Here is a 21,941-nt window from a genome sequence, read left to right as displayed (position 1 = left end):
TCTTTAAGGAAGCATAAGATACACATGTGGGAAGAGTTTGGCAGAGTCTCTGACGCTGAGCAGGTGTTTAGCAAAGGTAAGACCATCATCCAAAGGTTACCACAGACGTGGACGGTTATAACTGTGTTTACTTTGCACTTTCTGATTGGTACCTGCCTGGAGGCATCTGGGAAAAGTCCTAGCTTAATCAGCGGAGGATACCAGCACCTAACTGAGCCCATAGAAGCCAGCTGAGAGGTCAAAGTGAAGGCACCAAGACAGGATGTTGGCAAGCCTGAGACTGAGTTCTGAGAGTGAGTGCTTCTCACCTCCTTATTGATCCCGGGCGAATTCCTCCTTATTAAATGAAAATGGTGGACCCGGGCGAATTCCTCCTTATTAAATGAAAATGCTGGACCCAGACGAATTCCTCCTTATTAAATGAAAATGTTGGACCAGGTCAAGGGTAGGTAAACTATAGCACATAGGCCAAATCCGGCCCACTGCCTGTGTTTGTCAATAAACTTTTATTGGCACAGAGCCACGCTCATTTGTTTACACATTGTTATGGCCCCTCTCAAGCTATAACAGCAGAGTGGAGTCATTTCAACAGAGACTGGCCTGTGCAGCTGAAAATATTGACTGTCTAGCCTTTTGAAGGAAAAGTTTGCCAGCCCTGGACTGGAAGATTTTTAAGACTCTTAACTCTAAAAATATGATAATTAATGGAAGAAATGAACAGTACAATTAACTAGGTAAAACCAAGGTAGTCGTATCAAACTCTGTGCCACCCCACAAATGGGCATCTTACCATCCCTCAAGTATCCACGTTTCCTCATAAAAACCAACCATAATTAGGTATCTTAGGTCAGGCTGCCATAACAAATTACCACAGACTGGGCTCTTTAAACAACGTTTATTTCTCACAGTTCTGGAGGCTGGGAAGTCCAAGATCAAGTTGTCAGCAGATCCAGTGTCTGGTGAGGGCTCTCTTCCTGGTTTGTGAATAGCTGTCTTCTCTTCATATCTTCACATGGCAGAGAGCAGAGAGAGATCCACCCACCATGTCCTCTGCCTGCCTCTTGTTTGTAGAAAAACCTTAGCCTCCTAGGCCTTCCCCAAGTTCCAAAGAATAAATTTAGAGAAGTGAGAAAGTGCAGATCCAAAGAAAAACAGTCAAGCAAGACAAAATAATAATAGTTTAGCCATTAAACAAAATCAAAGACCTTTAATTCCTCCTCAAGGGCTATAGATAATATTCTGAGCCATATTCTTGAGCTATTTTGCAGATGCTGAAAACCCAATTCAGGTGGAAGAAGTTAACTGTATGTTGACCACAAACACATAGATCCCAGACCAGTTGGAACCAGAAGGTTGATGATATTGACTCCTGATTACCTCACCACCAGCCAATCAGAAGAATGTTTGTGAACTGATCATGCACCTTGCAAGCCTCTCCCTCATCCTGTCCTTAAAAACCTTTCCCTGAAAGCCATCAGGGATTTGGGGTCTTTCGAGCATTAGTTGCCTGGACTCCTCGTTTTGTGCCTGCAATAAATGCTGTACTTTCCTTTAACACAACCTGTTGTCAGTAGATTGACTTTACTGTGTGCTGGTGAGCGTACTTAAGCTTGGTTTGGTAACAAAACCGTCACACAAATGAAGAGAATGATGAACATGAGATGCAAGTTCATGGCTGGGAACATGACTGGGTGGGGTGCCGAGATGCAAGATCATGGCTGGGAACAACTGGGTGAGGTGCAGGGAACTTTCAAGTATTGGAAATGTTCTATTTTTTAAGCTAGTTTAGGGTTGCCTGATTTTGTACAACCCTAGAGCTAAGAACGGATTTTACATTTGTTTAATGATTGGGGGGAAAAGAGAGGACAATTGTGTCATGACATGAAAATTATATGAAATTCGAATCACGTGTGTCCAGAAATAAAGTCTTGTGTGTGTGTGTGTGTGTGTGTGTGTGTGTGTGTGTGTGTGTGTGTATTCATTATTTATTTATTTATTTATTTAACATCTTTATTGGAGTATAATTGCTTTACAATGGTGTCTTAGTTTCTGCTGTATAACAAAGTGAATCAGCTATACATATACATATATCCCCATATCTCCTCCTTGCGTCTCCCTCCCACCCTCCCTATCCCACCCTTCTAGGTGGTCACAAAGCACTGAGATGATCTCGCTGTACTGTGCAGCTGCTTCCCACTAGCTATCTATTTTTGGTAGTATATATAAGTCCATGCCACTCTCTCACTTTGGCCCAGCTTATCCTTCCCCCTCCCCATGTTCTCAAGTCCATTCTCTACATCTGCGTCTTTATTCCTGTCCTGCCCCTAGGTTCTTCAGAACCATTTTTATTTTTAGATTCCATATATATGTGTTAGCATACAGTATTTGTTTTTCTCTTTCTGACTTACTTCACTCTGTATGACAGACTCTAAGTCCATCCACCTCACTACAAATAACTCAATTCTGTTTGTTTTTATGGCTGAGTAATATTCCATTGTATATATGTGTCACATATTCTTTATCCATTCATCTGTCGATGGACACTTAGGTTGCTTCCATGCAGAAATAAAGTCTTATCAGCACACATTCATGCCCATCTGTTTATGTATTGTCTATGGCTGCTTTCAAGCAACAAAGATAGAGCTGAATAGTTGAGCCATAGACCATCTAACCTGCAAAGCTGAAAATATTTACCATCTGGACTTTAATAGAAAAAGTGTCTATTTTGTTACTTCTCATGGCTTATATCTAAATTTGTTATATCTTACGTCTAATATTGAGCCTCTCCAAACTATGCAATTCTTAGAACATGCCACGCTCTCTCTCACCCCAGAGCATTTGCACATGCCATCCTCAAGGGGAGAATCCTTCTTTGCTTATTCTAGCTTCTGGTGGCTCCAGGCATTCCTCAGCTGGGGCTGCCTCACTCCAATCCCTGTCTCTATCACCACGTAGACTTCTCCTCTGTGTCTATGTCTTCTCCTCTTCTGTCTTTCATAAAGGCACTTGTCATTGGATTTAGGGCCCATCCGGGTAATCCAGGATGATCTCATCTTGAGATCCTTAACTTAATTACATCTGCAAAGACTCTTTTGCCAACTAAGGTCACATTCACATGCTGGCAGTTAGAGCATGAATATGTTTTTGGCAGCCCCCATTCAACTCACTAGGCTTGGCTACATTAAAATCTATTGATCTGGGACTTCTCTGGTGGCGCAGTGGATAAGACTCCGTGTTCCCAATGCAGGGAGCCCAGGTTCGATCCCTGGTCAGGGAACTAGATCCCTCATGCATGTCGCAACTAAGAGTTTGCATGCCACAACTAAGGAGCCCACCTGCTGCAGCTAAGACCTGGCACAACTAAATAAAATAAAATAAAATCTATTGATCTGCCTTGTGCTCTGAATGCCATCTCCTGTGATGATTGTAACATCGATCATTTGGCAAGTATTGGTTCCCTGGGTTATGCAGAGGTTGTCACATTTTACTGTTCAATATCAGAAAGCTACATTTGTTAATATCACCACCATTCTGTCTCATGAGAAAAGCCTTTTAAAAGTGTCAGAGGGCTTCCCTGGTGGCGCAGTGGTTAAGAATCCACATGCCAATGCAGGGGACACGGATTCGAGCCCTGGTCCGGGAAGATCCCACATGCCGCAGAGCAGCTAAGCCACAATTACTGAAGCCCGCGCGCCTAGAGCCCGTGCTCCGCAGCAAGAGAAGCCACCGCAATGAGAAGCCCGCGCACCGCAATGAAGAGTAGCCCTTGCTCGCCGCAACTAGAGAAAAGCCCGCACGCAGCAATGAAGACCCAATGCAGCCAAAAATAAATAAATAAAAATTTAAAAAACGTGTCAGAAAGTGGTCACACAGTGGCAGACATGGGATTTCCAAAATTTTTGATTTTCCCTTGAAAGCTTAAATCTTATGTTGGCAACAGAACTGTGTTGTTTTCCTTGAAGTAACAGGCTCCTTTTGTTTGTTTTTGAGAAAACGTCTGCCAAACAGCCAAGTCTGAATCATAGTTTGTCAGATATTTCAAATAAAAATGGTGTTCCCTGAAAAAAGATGCCAGTTGGACTCGAAAATTTGTTCTAGTGCTTTTTTTAGAGATGACCACTGAACTTAATGCTCATTAGGAGGGCTTTATGTGTATTTCCCAGATGCTGGAAAAGGCAAAGAAGGATCCTCCCCTGGAGCCTTGGGAGGAAGTATGGCCCTGCTAATGCCTTGATTTTGATCTTCCGTCCTCCAGAACCCTGAGAGAATAAATCTGTGTTGTTCTAAGCCCCCCAGTTTGTGGTGCTTTGTCACGGCAGCCCCAAGACACTATCCATCACCCAAATATCCTGAGTAGAGACTGATACATGCGTACAATGGAATACTGCCCAGCGATGAAAAAGAGAGAGCTTTTGATACATGTGACAATATGTACGACTCTGAAAGGCATTATGCTGAGTGAAAAGAAGCCTCAGAAAGTTACCTACCGTATGATTCCATTCATGTGACATTCTCCAGAAGAAGAACTTACCTTGACAGAGAAACGGGGAGGTGCCAGGAGTTGGGGAGGGATGTCCAATGGGACAGCCTAAGGGAGTTTTGAGGGCTGATAAAGCTCTTCGGGTCAGCATCCTGATTGTGGCGGCGGTTACACGAATTGCGCACGCGCTAAAATCTGCTACCCCTCACATCAAAAAGAAGAGTAAATTTTATCGTATGTGAATTATAAAATAACATGAGAAAGTGAATGAGGGGGAAAAACATACTCAAGAGTTGAAATTTTTAAAAATTAGTAATTTATACTGTTTCACCAAGCTTCAGTAATAACATCAAGTGACACTGGCTCCCCCGCCCCACCCCACTTTTTGCTTTTTCTGCACATGCGCTGTGGTGAACAGTACCACGACTCCTTGTACACTGTGTGCTGTTGTCTTGATTCCTGCTAAGGCACCAGCAGGATGCTAGTATACCGTCAGGGCAGATGCCGACCCAGAGAAGAAGGCAAATGACGTAGTATTAATGTCATGGTCAGCGGTCTGACCTTGTAGATCCTGGAAAGGATTTCGGGAACCACATGGGTGCGCTGAGCAAATTTGGAGAAGCGGTTTCTAGCACGTGGGAGGCACGATGACCTTCCTATTTTGCAGGTGAGGAACTAACATTCAGAGAGGTGAATTCGCTTATCCGAGAAGGACAGGAAGAGGCTTAAACACTGGTCTGCCAGACACAGAGCAGGTGCATCTGTCCAGGGAGCTGAACCGTCCAGCACTTGCAAAACTCAGGAGGCATCAAATAACTTAGGACATCTAAATTATATTGAATATATAATTTTAAATTTAATATCGTTAGTATAACAGTATACTATGATATAGTATAAGTAAATTAATATATTATATGTAATATGATTTCATATGTACTATAAAATAGCACATAGTACGTTAATGTACTATATGTCATTTACTTTACTATGTACTGTAACAGCATATAGTAAATTAATATACTATATATAATTTGATTTATTATGTACTATAATAGCATATGATAAATTAATATAGTATCAATATATGTCATTTAATTTTCTATGTGCTATCATATAGCATACAAAAATATATGTGATTTAATTTACTATATACTATAACAACATATAGTAATTTACATTAATTTAATGTGCTATATATAATTTACTATACTATATACATTGTCATATATAATGTGCTATATAGAGAGAATAATATATACATATATTTCTAAAAATAATGTAAACTCATTACAGAACATTTGGAGAAAGAACAATAATCCCCAATTCCAGCTGTGGGTTGTATTTTGGTCTATTTCTTGTCATTTTTCTCCCTTGTACTTCTAGCTGTTTTTTTTTTTTTAACATAATATCCTCCAAATCCTACCTCCACTTCTGGACCTGGCTCTTTTCACCTAATATGTTATCCTAAGACATTGTCCACGATGCTACACTGTGGCACTGTCCAGTTTGGTAGCTGGTGGCCATTTAAATTTAAATGGATGACACTTGCATAAAATTGACAATTCCCTTTCTCGGTGGAACTAACCCTGTTTCAAGCACTCAGTCGTCATGTGTGGTTGGTGGCTGCCTGTATTGGGCAGCACAGACAGAGAACATTTCCATCATCATGGAAAGTTCTATGGGGGCAGCACTGCTCCAGCTTTCTAACCAGCATTTTAAAACAAAGGTGATCTCTGTGATACATGCACGTGATAAAAGATGCAAAGACTCCAAAATGTGAGCAGTGTTCCTAAGTCTCCTCCCCATCCCCAACTTCTGTCTCCCTCCCCCAGACACCACCATGCCCCCTTGCTCTCCCCCCTTTAAAAATATTCTTTCCCTATGTGAGCATGTATACATATATGTGTCCCCATCTTCTCTTTTTAAAATACCTGCTGTTTTGCATCTTGTTTTTTCCACTATGTATATTGGAAATTGTTCCTTATTAGAACTCCAGAGCTCCATCTGAAAGCTCTAGGGGAGGATGCTTCCTTTCCTCTTCCTGCTTTGGGGGCCTCCAGGTGTTCCTTGGCTTGTGGCCACATCACTCCAATCTCTGCCTCTGTCTTCACATGGCCTTCTTCTCTTTCTTCCTCCCAAATCCCACTCTGCCTTTCTCTGAAAAGAACACTTATTGGATTTAGAGCCCATCTTAATATCCAGGATGATCTCTTCTCAAGATTCTTAAGTTAGTTACATCTGCAAAGACCCTTTTACCAGTTATGGTCACAGTCACAGGTCCCAGGGGTGAGGACATGGACATACACTTTGGGAGGGCCACCATTCAGCCCTCTACCATGGATCTGTGGGACATACAGCAGTGATGAGCTCAAGGAGACAAATTGGGTCTTCTTCTAAGAAGACTGGATTTTTTTTTTTTTTAAACTTTGGGTTTATTTATTTATTTATGGCTGTGTTGGGTGTTCGTTTCTGTGTGAGGGCTTTCTCTAGTCGTGGCAAGTGGGGGCTACTCTTCATCGCAGCGCGCGGGCCTCTCACTGTCGCGGCCTCTCTTGTTGGGGAGCACAGGCTCCAGACGCGCAGGCTCAGTAATTATGGCTCACGGGCCTAGTTGCTCCGCGGCATGTGGGATCTTCCCAGACCAGGACTCGAACCCGTGTCCCCTGCATTGGCAGACAGATTCCCAACCACTGCGCCACCAGGGAAGCCCAAGAAGACTGGATTTTATTCTAAATGTAAGGGGAAGAGATTAGCCACCAGCTGGCTGAGAAGTGGAAAACAGACCTCAGGGGGTCAAGGTGGAGATGCGGAGATGAGTTGAGAGGTGATGGTGGAGCTTGGACTGGGTGGAGGGCTCCTGAGGTGACAGACTTGGGGTGACGGGGAGGAACTGAGAATGACTCTGGGTTTGAGGCCTGAACAACTGGGTGTATGGGTGACTGTTAATGAGATGCAGAAGGCTGGGAGACAATCAGATGGGCCAGGAGGGGGTGTTAGTCATCACCATGCTTTAGTAGAGTCTCAGAGAGGGAAGACCTTGGCCAAAGTCACAGCACTAACTAAATTAACCCCCATGCCTGTCTCCTCCAAACCCATGTATGGTGGCTTGAATTGTGTTCCCTCAAAAAGATATTTGATTCAAGTTCTAATCCCTGGCACTTGTGACTATGACCTTATTTGGAAATAGGGTCTTTGCAGATGTTAATCAAGTTAAGAAGAGGTCATAACTGAATTAGGGTGGATGGTGTCCTTATAAGAAAAGGGAAATTTGGACACAGACACATAGGGAGAACATCATGTGACAATGAGGCAGAGGTTGGGTGATGCAGCCATGAGCCAAAGAACGCCTGGAGCCCCCAGGAGCTGGAAGAGACAAGGAAGGATCCTCCCCTAGAGCCTTCAGAAGGAGCTCGGTCCTGCTGACACCTTGATCTCAACTTCTGGCCTCTAGAATTGTAAAAGAATACATTTCTGTTGTTTTAAGCCACCTTGTTTGTTACAACATCCCCAGGAATCCAATCCACCTGACTGGCTCCACCATGATGTGACCTGGTATGCAGCAAGCTCCTTCTCAGTCTGCTCATGCTGCTATAACAAAATACAACAGACTGAGTGGCTTAAACAACAGACATTTATTTCTCACAGTGTAGAGGCTGGAATTCCAAGATCAAGGTGCTGGCAGATTTGGTGTCTGGTGAGACCCCAATTCCTGACTTGTAGACAGTTGCCTTTTTGCTGTGTCCTCACATGACCTTTCTTCTCGGGCTTCCACTTCTTATAAGGACACTAACCTTATCATGAGGGGCCCACCCCTTTGACCCAAACATCTAAACCTAATCACCTCCCAAAGGCTCCATCTCCAAATACGATCACTGAGATGGTTAATTTTGTGTGTCAACTTAATTGGTTTGAGGGATGCCCAGAGAGCTGGAGAAAGGGGGTGTGTCTACGAGGGTGTTTCCGGAAGAGATGAGCATTTGAATTGGTGAACTGAGTAAAGCAGATGGCCCTCTCCAACATAGGTGGGTCTTTCCAATCAGCTGAGGCCCTGAGTAGAGCAAAGAGATAGAGGAAGGGTAGATTTCCCCTCTCTGCTTGAGCTGAGATATCCATTTTCTCCTGCCCTTGGACATCAGCATTCTTGGGTAATTTGTTATGGTAGCCTCAGCAAACTAATACACCCATTGAACAAAATGCTAAGAGGACCCTCTCCCCAAACAATGACCCTGGAACAAAATTGCAACTAGATGAGTGAATGATAAGGCATCTTCTGTCTGGATGCAAGATGGGAACTTGTCAGTGGGCAGTCACACAATTTTCTTCACCAAACATTCTAGACTGTTTCCTGAAGGGATGCACTTCTTTCCAAACCCTATAAAGGCACAAGCTTCTGTTTGTGCATTTTTCAGATTTTTTTAAATTATAGAAGTAATACAATATGTATAAGTGAATCACTTTGCTGTACACTTGAAACTAACACAACATTGTAAATTAACTATACTTCAATAAATTTTTTAACATCTTTATTGGAGTAAAATTGCTTTACAATGTTATGTTAGTTTCTGCAGTATAACACAGTGAATCAGCTATACATATACATATACCCCCATATCTCCTCCCTCGTGTGTCTCCCTCCCACCCTCCCTATCCCACCCCTCTAGGTGGCCACAAAGCACCGAGCTAATCTCCCTGTGCTATGCAGCTGCTCCCACTAGCTGTCTATTTTACATTTGGTAGTATACATATGTCAATGCTACTCTGTCACTTCGTCCCAGCTTACCCTTCCCCCTCCCCGGGTCCTCAAGTCCATTCTCTACATCTGCGTCTTTATTCCTGTCCTGCCCCTAAGTTCATCAAAACCTTGGTTTTTTTTTAGATTCCATGTATATGTGTTAGGATACGGTATTTGTTTCTCTCTTTCTGACTTACTTCACTCTGTATGACAGACTCAAGGTCCATCGACCTCCCTACAAAGAACTCAGTTTCATTTCTTTTTATGGCTGAGTAATATTCCATTGTATATATGTGCCACAAGTTCTTTATCCATTCATCTGTTGATGGACACTTACGTTGCTTCCATGTCCTGGCTATTGTAAATAGTGCTGCAATGAACATTGTGGTACATGACTCTTTTGAAATTATAGTTTTCTCAGGGTATATGCCTAGTAGTGGGATTGCTGGGTCATATGGTAGTTCTATTTTTAGTTTTTTAAGGAACCTCCATCCTGTTCTCCATAGTGGCTGTATCAATTTACATTTCTACCAACAGTGCAAGAGGGTTCCCTTTTCTCCATACCCTCTCCAGCGTTTACTCTTTGTAGATTTTTTGATGATGGCCATTCTGACCGATGTGACCTGATACCTCACTGTAGTTTTGATTTGCATTGCTCTAATGATTAGTGATGTTGAGCATCCTTTCATGTGTTTGTTGGCAATCTGTATATCTTCTTTGGAGAAATGTCTATTTAGGTCTTCTGCCCATTTTTGGATTGGGTTTTTGGTTATTTTGATATTGAGCTGCTTGTATATTTTGGAGATTAATCCTTTGTCAGTTGCCTCATTTGCAAATATTTTCTCCCATTCTGAGGGTTGTCTTTTCATCTTGTTTATGGTTTCCTTTACTGTGCAAAAGCTTTTAAGTTTCATTAGGTCCCATTTGTTTATTTTCATTTTTATTTCCATTTCTCTAGGAGGTGGGTCAAAAAGGATCTTGCTGTGATTTATGTCATAGAGCATTCTGCCTAGGTTTTCCTCTAAGAGTTTTATAGTGTCTGGCCTTACATCTAGGTCTTTAATCCATTTTGAGTTTATTTTTGTGTATCGTGTTAGGAAGTGTTCTAGTTTCATTCTTTTACATGTAGCTGTCCAGTTTTCCCAGCACCACTTATTGAAGAGACTATCTTTTCTCCATTGTATATTCTTGCCTCCTTTATCAAAGGTAAAGTGACCATATGTGCGTGGGTTTATCTCTGGGCTTTCTATCCTGTTCCATTGATCTATATTTCTGTTTTTGTGCCATTACCATACTGTCTTGATGACTGTGACTTTGTGGTATAGTCTGAAGTCAGGGAGCCTGATTCCTCCAGCCCCGTTTTTGTTTCTCAAGTTTGCTTTGGCTATTCAGGGTCTTTTGTGTTTCCATACAAATTGTGAAACTTTTTGTTCTAGTTCTGTGAAAAATGCCACTGGTATTTTGATAGGGATTGCATTGAATCTGTAGATTGCTTTGGGTAGTATAGTCATTTTCACAATGTTGATTCTTCCAATCCAAGAACATGGTATATCTCTCCATCTATTTGTATCACCTTTAATTTCTTTCATCAATGTCTTATAGTTTTCTGCATACAGGTCTTTTGTCTCCTTAGGTAGGTTTATTCCTAGGTATTTTTTCTTTTTGTTGCAATGGTAAATGAGAGTGTTTCCTTAATTTCTCTTTCAGATTTTTCATCATTAGTGTATAGGAATGCAAGAGATTTCTGTGCATTAATTTTGTATCCTGCTACTTTACTAAATTCATTGATTAGCGCTAGTAGTTTTCTGGTAGCATCTTAAGGATTCTCTATGTATAGTATTATGTCATCTGCAAACAGTGACAGTTTTACTTCTTCTTTTCCGACTTCGATTCCTTTTATTTCTTTTTCTTCTCTGATTGCTGTGGCTAAAACCTCCAGAACTATGTTGAATAATAGTGGTAAGAGTGGGCAACCTTGTCTTCTTTCTGATCTTAGAGGAAATGGTTTCAGTTTTTCATCATTGAGAACGATGTTGGCTGTGGGTTTGTTATATATGCCCTTTATTATGTTGAGGTAGGTTCCATCTATGCCTACTTTCTAGAGAGTTTTTTTTTTTTTTATCATAAATGGGTGTTGAATTTTGTCAAAAGCTTTTTCTGCATCTATTGAGATGATCAAATTGTTTTTATCCTTCAATTTGTTAATATGGTGTATCACATTGATTGACTTGCATGTATTGAAGAATCCTTGCATTCCTGGGATAAACCCCATTTGTTCATGGTGTATGATCCTTTTAATGTGCTGTTGGATTCTGTTTGCTGAGTATTTTGTTGAGGATTTTTGCATCTATGTTCATCAGTGATATTGGCCTGTAGTTTTCTTTCTTTGTGACATCTTTGTCTGGTGTTGGTATCAGGGTGATGGTGGCCTCATAGAATGTGGGTAGTGTTCCTCCCTCTGCTATATTTTGGAAGAGTTTGAGAAGGATAGGTGTTAGCTCTTCTCTAAATGTTTGATAGACTTCTCCTGTGAAGCCATCTGGTCCTGGACTTTTGTTTGTTGGAAGATTTTTAATCACAGTTTCAATTTCAGTGCTGGTGATTGGTCTGTTTATATTTTCTATTTCTTCCTGGTTCAATCTCAGAAGGTTGTGCTTTTCTAAGAATTTGTCCATTCCTTCCAGGTTGTCCATTTTATTGGCATATAGTTGCTTGTAGCAATCTCTCATGATCCTTTGTATTTCTGCCATGTCAGTTGTTACTTCTCCTTTTTCATGTCTAATTCTATTGATTGGAGTCTTCTCCCTTTTTTTCTTGATGAGTCTGGCTAATGGTTTATCAATTTTGTTTATCTTCTCAAAGAACCAGCTTTTAGTTTTATTGATCTTTGCTGTCATTTCCTTCATTTTTTTTTCATTTATTTCTGATCTGATCTTTATGATTTCTTTCATTCTGCTAACTTTGGGGGTTTTTTTGTTCTTCTTTCTCTAATTGCTCTGGGTGTAAGGTTAGGTTGTTTATTTGAGATGTTTCTTGTTTTTTCAGGTAGAATTGTATTTCTATAAACTTCCCTCTTAGAACTGCTTTTGCTGCATCCCATAGGTTTTGGGTCATCGTGTTTTCATTGTCATTTGTTTCTATTTTTTGATTTCCTCTTTGATTTCTTCAGTGATCCCTTGGTTATTTAGCAGTATATTGTTTAGCCTCCATGTATTTGTATTTTTTACAGATTTTTTCCTGTAATTGATATCTAGCTAGTTGTGGTCAGAAAAGATACTTGATACGATTTCAATTTTCTTAAATTTACCAAGGCTCGATTTGTGACGCAAGATATGATCTATTCTGGAGAGTGTTCCATGAGCACTTGAGAAGAAAGTGTACTCTGTTGTTTTGGGATGGAAAGTCCTATAAATATCAATTACTTCCATTTTGTTTAATGTATCATTTAAAGCTTGTTTTTCCTTATTTATTTTCATTTTGGATGATCTGTCCATTGGTGAAAGTGGGGTGCTAAATTCCCCTACTCTGATTGTGTTACTGTCGATTTCCCCTTTTATGGCTGTTAGCATTTACCTTATGTAAATTGAGGTACTCCTATGTTGGGTACATAAATATTTACAATTGTTATATCTTCTTCTTGGATTGATCCTTTGATCATTATGTAGTATCCTTCTTTGTCTCTTGTAATTGTCTTTATGTCTGATATGAGAATTGCTACTCCAGCTTTCTTTTGATTTCCATTTGCATGGAATATCTTTTTCCATCCCTTCACTTTCAGTCTTTATGTGTCCCTAGGTCTGAAGCGGGTCTCTTGTAGACAGCATATATATGGGTCTTGTTTTTGTATCCATTCAGCAGGTCTGTGTCTTTTGGTTGGGGCATTTAATCCATTTACGTTCAAGGTTATTATCGATATGTATGTTCCTATTACCATTTTCTTAATTGTTTTGGGTTTGTTTTTGTGGGTCTTTTTCTTCTCTTGTGTTTCCCACCTAGAGAAGTTTCTTTAGCATTTGTTGTAAAGCTGGTTTTGTGGTGCTGAATTCTCTTAGCTTTTCCTTGTCTGAAAAGATTTTGATTTCTCTGTTGAATCCGAATGAGATCCTTGCTGGGTAGACTAATCTTGGTTGTAGGTTTTTCTCTTTCAACACTTTAAGTATGTCCTGCCACTCCCTTCTGCCCTGCAGAGTTTCTGCTGAAAAATCAGCTGATAACCTTGTGGGGATTCCTTTGTATGTTATTTTTTGTTTTTCCCTTGCTGCTTTTAATATTTTTTCTTTGAATTTAATTTTTGTTAGTTTGATTAATATGTGTCTTGGTGTGTTTCTCATGGGGTTTATCCTGTATGGGACTCTGTGCTTCCTGGCCTTAGGTGACTATTTCCTTTCCCATGTTAGGGAAGTTTTCCACTATAATCTCTTCAAATATTTTCTCAGGCCCTTTCTTTTTCTCTTCTTCTTCTGGGACCCCTATAATTCGAATGTTGGTGCGTTTAGTGTTGTCCCAGAGGTCTCTGAGATTGTCTTCAATTCTTTTCATTCTTTTCTCTTTATTCTGCTCCTCAAAAATTATTTCCACCGTTTTGTCTTCCAGCTTACTTATTCGTTCTTCTGCCTCAGTTATTCTGTTATTGATTACTTCTAGTATTTTTCATTTCAGTTATTGTGTTGTTCATCTCTGTCTGTTCTTTAGTTCTTCTAGATCTTTGTTAAACATTTCTTGTATTTTCTCAATCCGTGCCTCCATTCTATTTCCAAGATTCTGGATCATCTTTACTATCATTACTCTGAATTCTTTTTCAGGTACATTGCCTATTTCCTCTTCATTTATTTGATCTGGTAGGTTTTTACCTTACTCCTTCATCTGTGACATATTTTTTTGCTGTCTCGTTTTTTTTTTTTCTTTGATGGGTGGGATTGTGTTCCTATCTTACTGGTTGTTTGGCCTGAGGCTTCCAACACTGGAGTTTGTAGGCTGTTGGGTAGAGCTGGGTCTTGGTGTCAAGATGAGGACCTCCAGGAGACCTCACTCTGAAGAATACTCCCTGGGGTCTGAGGCTCTCTATTAGTCCAGTGGTTTGGACTCAGAGCTCCCACTGCAGGAGCTTCAGCCCGACCCCCTGGCTCATGAACCAAGATCCCACAAGCCACATGGGTTGGCAAAATAAATAAATAAATAAATAAAAAGGAGAACAATAACAAAGAGTAAAAAATAAAATTAGACTAGGAAACTAACAGATATGTTAGAAAGAATATAAGAATAAAAATATAGCTGAAACAACAACTGGAAGGTAAAGTAGAGCCACAATAGTAAAAAAGAGGAGAAGAAAAAAAAAAAAGGTGGAAAAGGCCTTGGCTGTGGAGGGTGGGGCTTAAGCAGGGGTGGGGTTTGGGCAGTGGGCAGGGCCTATGCTTAGGACCCACAGGGCTGGAAAAGGCCCTTGGGGGTGTGTATGGCGGGCTTAGGCTCAATGGAACAGAAGGCGCCCAGGCGAGCCTCTGGTCTCAGAGGGTGGGGCATGCCGCCTGGGAGCGCAGCAGGCTTCCAAAGCCAAGTGAGCAGGGCAAACGGCCCCCACTCCTCTACCACGGTCCTGGAGGGCCCCTCCCGCCTGCCTCTTCTGTTCTCCCCCACCTCCCTCCTATGACCCCAGGACCAACGCAGCCTGGAAGGGGCCTCTGAGGGCGTAGGACCCGGCCCGAGAGCCGGGCAGACTTCCCCTGCCAATTGGGCAGGAGAAACACTCCACGCACTACCCACTGATCCAAGCCTCTGAGGGTCCCTCCAGGAGTGGGAACCCCCCTCGCCCTCAGGGGCGCTGGTCCTGTCCTCCACTTTTCCTCCCCCCTCTCTCCCCACACGTCCTACGGGTTCGCTTGGGGGTTCCTCCCATCTCCTTGGGCATTGAGGTCCCCCACCAGGGCCTGCAGGCACCCTAGTTCTGGGGAGACTGGAACTCCACGTCTTCCCACGCTGCCATCTTGACTCCCCCCCTCAATATTTTTTTCTATTTAAATCTATTTTTTTAATTGAGGTAAACTTCACATATCAAAATTAATCATTTTGACACATACAGTTTTGTGCATTAAGCATCAGTACATTCACAATGTTGTGCAACCATCACCTCTGTCTCGTTCCAGAACATTTCCGTCACCCACAAAGGGAAACCCCCTGCTCATTATCAGTCACTCTCCATCCCCTCTCCCCCAGCTCCGCTAATCTCCTTTCTGTCTCTGTGAATTTGCCTGTTCCAGACGTTTTATATAAACTGAATAGTACACTATGTGACCTTTAGTGTCTGGCTTCTTTCACTCAGCGTAATGCTTCTGAGGTTCATCCGCTTTGTTATCATGTATCAGTGCTTCATTCCTGTCTATGGCTGAATAATATTCTGTTGTATGAATTTACCATATTTCGTTTATTCACCAGTTGATGGACATTTGGGTTGTTTTCACCTTTTGGCTATTGTGACTAGTGCTGCTACGAATAAGTGTGTACAAGGGTTTGTTTGAACATCTGTTTCAATTCTCTTGGGTATATACAGGAGTCGAATTGCCAGATCATATGGTAATTCTGTGTTTAACTTTTTAAAAAAATATTTATTTATTTATTTATTTATTTGGTTGCACCAGGTCTTAGTTGCGGCAGGCTGTATCCTTAGTTGCGGCATGTGGGATCTAGTTCCCTGACCAGGGATGGAACCCAGGCCCCCTGCATTGGGAGCACGGAGTCATCCACTGCACGACCAGGGAAGTCCCATGTGTTTAACTTTTTAATGAAGTCAAGCTGTTCTCCACAGCGGCTACAGCATTTTACATTGTCACTAGGCAGAGCTCATGAGGGCTCCAATTTTCCCACATCCTCACTAACACTTGTTACTTTCTACTGTTTTGATGATATCTGTCCCAGTGGGTGTGAGGTGGTATCTCATTGTGGTTTTGATTTGCAAATAAATAATATTTTAAAGTAATTTTTAAAAAATGAAACTCAATGCAAACAAAAATCCATGATAACCAAAATCTTAATAAAAACAGGATCCTGCATTTGTATACTCATCTCACTCACCTCACTGTATTTTTTTTTTTTTTCTTTTTTTTTTTTGGCTGTGCTCCTCAGCTAGTGGGATCTTAATTCCCCAACCAGGATCAAACCTGGGTGCAGGGCAGTGAAAGTGCCAAGTCTTAACCACTGGACTGTCAGGGAACTCCCACTTCACTGTATTTTAAATTGTGATATTTAATTGAGGTGGAATTTTCTTCATTGATTTTGATTTTTTAAAAAATATTGCATTGAAATATTATTTATCCTTTTACAACAATAAAAAAATAAAAAAATATTATTTATCTCTACTGCTGTGTTGTTTTGGCGCCTCGCACCCCCCCCAAATATTGCACCCCAGGCCAGCCAGCACCTCTCCTGCAACCCCCTCCTTCTCCGCACGGGGTCCAAGCTCACGAGCCAGGCCCAGCGATGGCCTCCAGGGGGCGCTGCTTCCCCACTCATGCTCAGCCCCGGAACCTCCTTCCAGGCTAAGAGCTTGATTCAGTTTATTAACATCTCCTAGCCAAGATTCTTCTTCTGTAAGGTGGGAATGATAACATTAAGCTTACGGGATGGCAGAGGAGGTTTGGAAATCTCCTGTCTAGGGCTCAGCCCCTACTCAATACATAATGATAATCATGACTACTTCCTAAGAGCAAGATGTAAGAATATTTTACAGTTTTACTGCAGAGAATCGGAAACACAAAAGTAGGCAGAGTGGTAAAATGAGCCTCCAGCCCCAGCCCTGACCACCATTACCCTCTGGCCAACCGCACTCCATCCATTTCACCTTCTAAGATTATTATTTCAAAGCAAATCCCAGTCACTCTATAAATCTTATCATTCTGTAAATATTTTGTTCTGAGTCTCTAAAAGATAAAGACTTGGAAAAAAAAAAAAAAACTAACCACAATACCATTATCATGCTTTAAAAACTTTGGCAAGAATTCTTTAATACCGCAGATTCCGATGTAGCCAACAAATGGGGTTTGCCTCTCAGCTCTGTCATTTCCTTGCCAAGAGAACTTGGGCAAATTCTTGAATTTCTCTGAAGTTTATTTTCCTCATCAGGAAACCAGGGTAGCAAACTGAAGTCCCCAGGTCCCTGGGAATATTGGAGACAGTATGTGTATTAGCACCTGCAACTTCAGAGTCCCTCGAAATATAATAATATGACTATGCACAGATGTAGAAAACAAATTTACGGTTACCGGGGGGGGGGGGAAGAGGTGTGGGGGAGGGATAAATTGGGAGATTGGGATTGACATATACACACACTACTATAGATAAAACATATAACTAATAAGACGTACTGTATAGCACAGGGAACTCTACTCATCCTCTGTAATGACCTATATGGGAAAAGAATCTAAAAAAGAGTGGATGTGTGTATATGTATAACTGATTCACTTTGCTGTACAGCAGAAACTAACACAACATTGTAAATCAACTATACTCCAATAAAACATTTTTTTAAAAAGACAAAAAATAATTTCAAAAAATAAATAATATGACTATGGTGACATGAATATAGTAACACTGTATTCATGTGTTGCACGTGCCATACCTGAACTATCCTCCCCGGGTCCTTTCATGTCATTCACATTTTCATCTTGAAAGCCACTTCCTGAGAGGCTCTCCCTGATCATCCCGTTACTCAATGACCTCCCAAGTCACTCCCTATTTTAATTCTCTGCACAATACTCACCACCAGCTAAATTTTCTTCTTTGCTTGTTTACTGTTTGTCTCTCCTGCGAGAACATGACTTCCATGTCTGCCAAGGTCGGTGTGCAGTTCTCAACCAGGCATGGGGAGGTGGGGACTCTGCCCCCCAGGGGATACGTGAACACGTCGGGGACGTTTTTGGTTGTCGAGACTGGGAGGGGTGGGGCTACGGGCATCTAGTGGGTGGAGACCAGGGATGCTGTTGAACATCCCACAGTGCACAGGACGGCTCTGCAACAGAGTGATCTGGCCCCAAAGGTCAGCAGGGCCAAGGCTGAGAAGCTCTGTTCTAGAGACTTAGAGTCCATTAACACTTGCTGAAACACTGACATCGGAGCCTTTGATTCCTGACTCTGCTACTAGTTGGGTGGACCTGGTAGCAGTAAAAAATAGTAATTAATTACAGCCAACATTTCGCGGGTCTTTTGCATGAACCAGGCATGGCGCAAGCCTCACACTCTCTATAAGTGCATTTCATTCTCTTACCTACCCAGGAGGTGGTTGAGAAAACTTAAGCGCAGGGAGGCCAAGTGGCCTGCACAAGGGGCTTCATTTCTTTGGACCTCATTTCCTTCATTCGTGGGACGGGATCATGATGTTCACCTCTCGAGATTGTTGTGAGGACAGCCCTCCACAAAGGGCATCTGCTAGGATGAGTTCAGTAGCCCGGCACACAAGAGTTAATGACCAATTCTGGCTAAGCGCCCAGCTAAGCCGGGGCTGGAGAGCCAAACAATTTCTTTCATTACCCCAGTTGCTGGGAGAATTGGCTGGGAGAGACCTGTGAAGTACCTAAGACAAAAGTTACTAGGATTGCTGGGGGCACGCCTTCCAAGCAGCGCCAAACCCAGAAAACTTACTTCTCCAGAAGATTCTAAATTGACCCTTCCACCACCAGCAGGAACCAAGAGGGAGGCTGGAGTCCCCAAGGAAAACCTCTGTCCTTCCTGGGGAATCCAGGCTTGCTTAGTTGTCTGCAGTGACAAACAGGAGTTGAGAAAGATGGATAATTGTGGATGAGCCTGCCGATGTGACATTTATTAACTCAGCACCTACTATGTGCCAGGCACACCGACCTTGGCAGACATGGAAGTCATGTTCTCACAGGAGAGACAAACAGTAAACAAGCAAAGAAGAAAATTCAGCTGGTGGTGAGTATTGTGCAGAGAATTAAAATAGTGACTTGGGAGGTCATTGAGTAATGGGATGACCAGGGAGAGCCTCTCAGGAGGTGGCTTTCAAGCTGAAAATGTGAATGACATGAAAGAACTCGGGACAGATAGTTCAGGTATGGCACGTGCAAAGGCACTGAGACTGAAATAAATTGGCCAGTGTAGACCAGGGATTCTCAATCAGGCAAGATTCTGCCCCCGGTAGACATTGGCAATGTCTGCAGAGATTTTTGTCACAACTTGGTGTGTGTGTGTGTGTGTGCACATGTGCATGTGTGTGTGTGTGTATGGGGGTGTCTGCTACTAGCATCCAGTGAGTCAAGGCCAGGATGCTCCTCAATATCTTACAATGCACAACATGGCCTCCACTCCGAAGAATGACCTGGTCCCAAATGTTAGCAGTGCTGAGATTGGAAAAGTCTGGGCTAGAGGAATAGAAAAAAAGCCTAGCATGTGTGTCAAGGTCAAAACCTTCCAATCCTCCTAGTCAGGAGGTGGTAACCAAGAGAACGTGGCCATGCACTGGAGTGAGGTCTGGTCCAAGGGGCCTACTGGGGACCCAGGGAAATGGGGGAAGGAACAGAGATTTAGGGGATGCAAATTCAAGGTCAGGAGACTTGTGAGGAGGGGCTAAGAGAAAGCCTAAACCAACATTGGAGTCCAGAGCTGGGGCTTGGGTGAGGTCAGCAGGGTGCACCTGAATCAGAGGGTCCAGTGGGTTGTGGGAAGGTGGCTGGATGGCCAGGCTGGCCTTGGGGGTTCCCTGGAGGACAGGGTCCCAGGCCAGCACTCGCTCACTGACTCTGCCCTTCCAGGCTAGTGAAAGTTCTCACTCTGAGCCTCAGTTTCCTTATCCATAAAATGGTGACAGTCAACTCAGTGTCACAATATTTATTGAGTCTGTGCAGCAAAGAATTAACTCAGCAGGCCTGGGTTGTCCACACTCTGAACATGAAAGATTTGGCCGTTGCCCAGGTCCTGGGAGGTGATCTCTAAGTCCTTGGAATGTCCTGCCTGATAAAAGTGTCTTGGTTTACTTGGGGACCTTGGGATATGCCAGATAATCTATGCTAACAATGTGACTTATAGTTGGGGACTTGGGCCAAGTAGTATCAGCTGGACCTCTGGAGGGGCTGGAAACTGAGGTCAGCCATGTCTATGTGACCAACACCCAGAGAAAACCCTGGACAACAAGGCTAAGGTAAGTTTCTGTGGTTGGCAGTACACCATGCATGTTGTCACACACCGTTGCTGTGAGATTAAAGGCTGCCCACATGACTCCACTGGGAGGGGACAATTGGAAGCTCAACACTGTTTTTTTCCTGGATGCTGCCTTATGCACCTCCTCTTCCTTTGGCTGTTTTCATCTGCATCTTTTTTTTTTTTTTTTTTTGGTGACTTTCTCAAAGAGGCCCTCATTAACTACCCAATCTCAAGTAGAACTTGCTTGTTAATCTTTTTCACAGGAACAATATGCTTACATTCACAATCTCCTTTCAGCTCACAGTTTTAGCAATAAAACATTTACAAAAATAAGGTGGCATCAAAGAGACATCAAGTGCAACTGTTTTTCTCTCATTTAGAAGAGGCATTTTGGGGCTCTGAAAGACTACCAGGACGGCATCCTTTCTGTTATTTACTAGCATTTAAAATGGAAAATGCAATATTTAAAATCAGCCTTAAGTTGTATAAAAGCTTACATCATGAGAAGTAAGTTTCCCTTCCAATCAAGGCCTTTAAACTCTCTGCCCAAAGGCAACCACTGTTAATCTGTATCCTTTTTTTTTTTTTTTTGGCCACACCATGTGGGGTCTTAGTTCCCAAACCAGGGATTGAACCTACGCCCCCTGTGGAAGCCCGGACTCTTAACCACCAGGGAAGTCCCAACCTGTATCCTTTCACTGTAATAAACCATCACGGTGAGTAAAACAGCTTTTGTGAATTCTGCAAGTCCTTCTCGTGAATCCTCCAAACCTAGGGTGGTCCTGGTGACCCCTGAACAGCAGAGTCTTTGCTGGGTGGACAGGCAGGGAAGGGAAGTTGAGGCAGAGAAGGAAAAGGTATGAAAAAGTTCAGACTTTTAGGTAGAACTGATAACACTATTTATTGAGTGCCCGTATGTAAAGTGGGGACATTACATACCTTTCTCCCAAATACCTCGTTCACATTTTGTTCATCACAGAACTTTTGGCATTCATTTTGATTTTCAGGCACATTGTGCTTCCTTACATGTTGATCCTGAGGTGAATGCCTCTCTCTCCTCACCCTAGCCCACCCCTGAGTTGTTCTCACTCCCATTTCACAGAAGATGCAGCTGACGTCCCAGGAGAGAGGCTGTTTGCTTAAGTCCTCCAAGAAGGTGATGGAGGAGCTGGCACTCCAAGCAAGCCCATGGATGCCGAGGTATCCATTTCTCCTGTCTGTGGTTTATTAACATTGAGAGGTGGGTAGGCAGGACTAAGATCACCAAAGCATTTTCAATAAGGTCAAATCCTGAGAAGGTCTTTCCCTGATCATGTTTTTGATTATTCTTCCCCCAGCTTTATTGAGATATAATTGACATATACCATTGTGTAAGTTTAGGGTATATCATGTGTCGATTTGATGCACTTACGTATTGCAGGATGGTTACCACCACAGCATTAGCTAACATGACTCCATCGTGTCACATAATTACCATTTCATTTTTGTGGCGGGAACATTTAACTCTCTTAGCAACTTTTGAGTGTATAATACAGTATCATTAATTATAATCTCCATGCTATCCATTAGATCCCCAGACTTATTCAT

At 42.3% G+C, this 21,941-nt stretch overlaps 1 long non-coding RNA gene across 1 annotated transcript; it reads left to right on the top strand.

Moving 5' to 3' along the window:
- The first annotated feature begins 20,983 nt into the window (after window positions 1-20,983).
- LOC309623572 lies at window positions 20,984-21,655 on the top strand. The gene is made up of 2 exons (XR_014241410.1): window positions 20,984-21,070; window positions 21,457-21,655. It is a non-coding gene; the product is annotated as an uncharacterized lncRNA (long non-coding RNA).
- The last annotated feature ends 286 nt before the right edge of the window (window positions 21,656-21,941 follow it).

Source organism: Balaenoptera borealis (genome assembly GCF_965194805.1).
Source record: "Balaenoptera borealis genome assembly, chromosome: 2".
In the NCBI taxonomy this organism is placed as follows: Eukaryota; Metazoa; Chordata; class Mammalia; order Artiodactyla; family Balaenopteridae; genus Balaenoptera; species Balaenoptera borealis.
The sequence above is the reverse complement of the archived record's forward strand: the minus strand, read 5'-3'. Positions and strand labels throughout refer to the sequence as shown.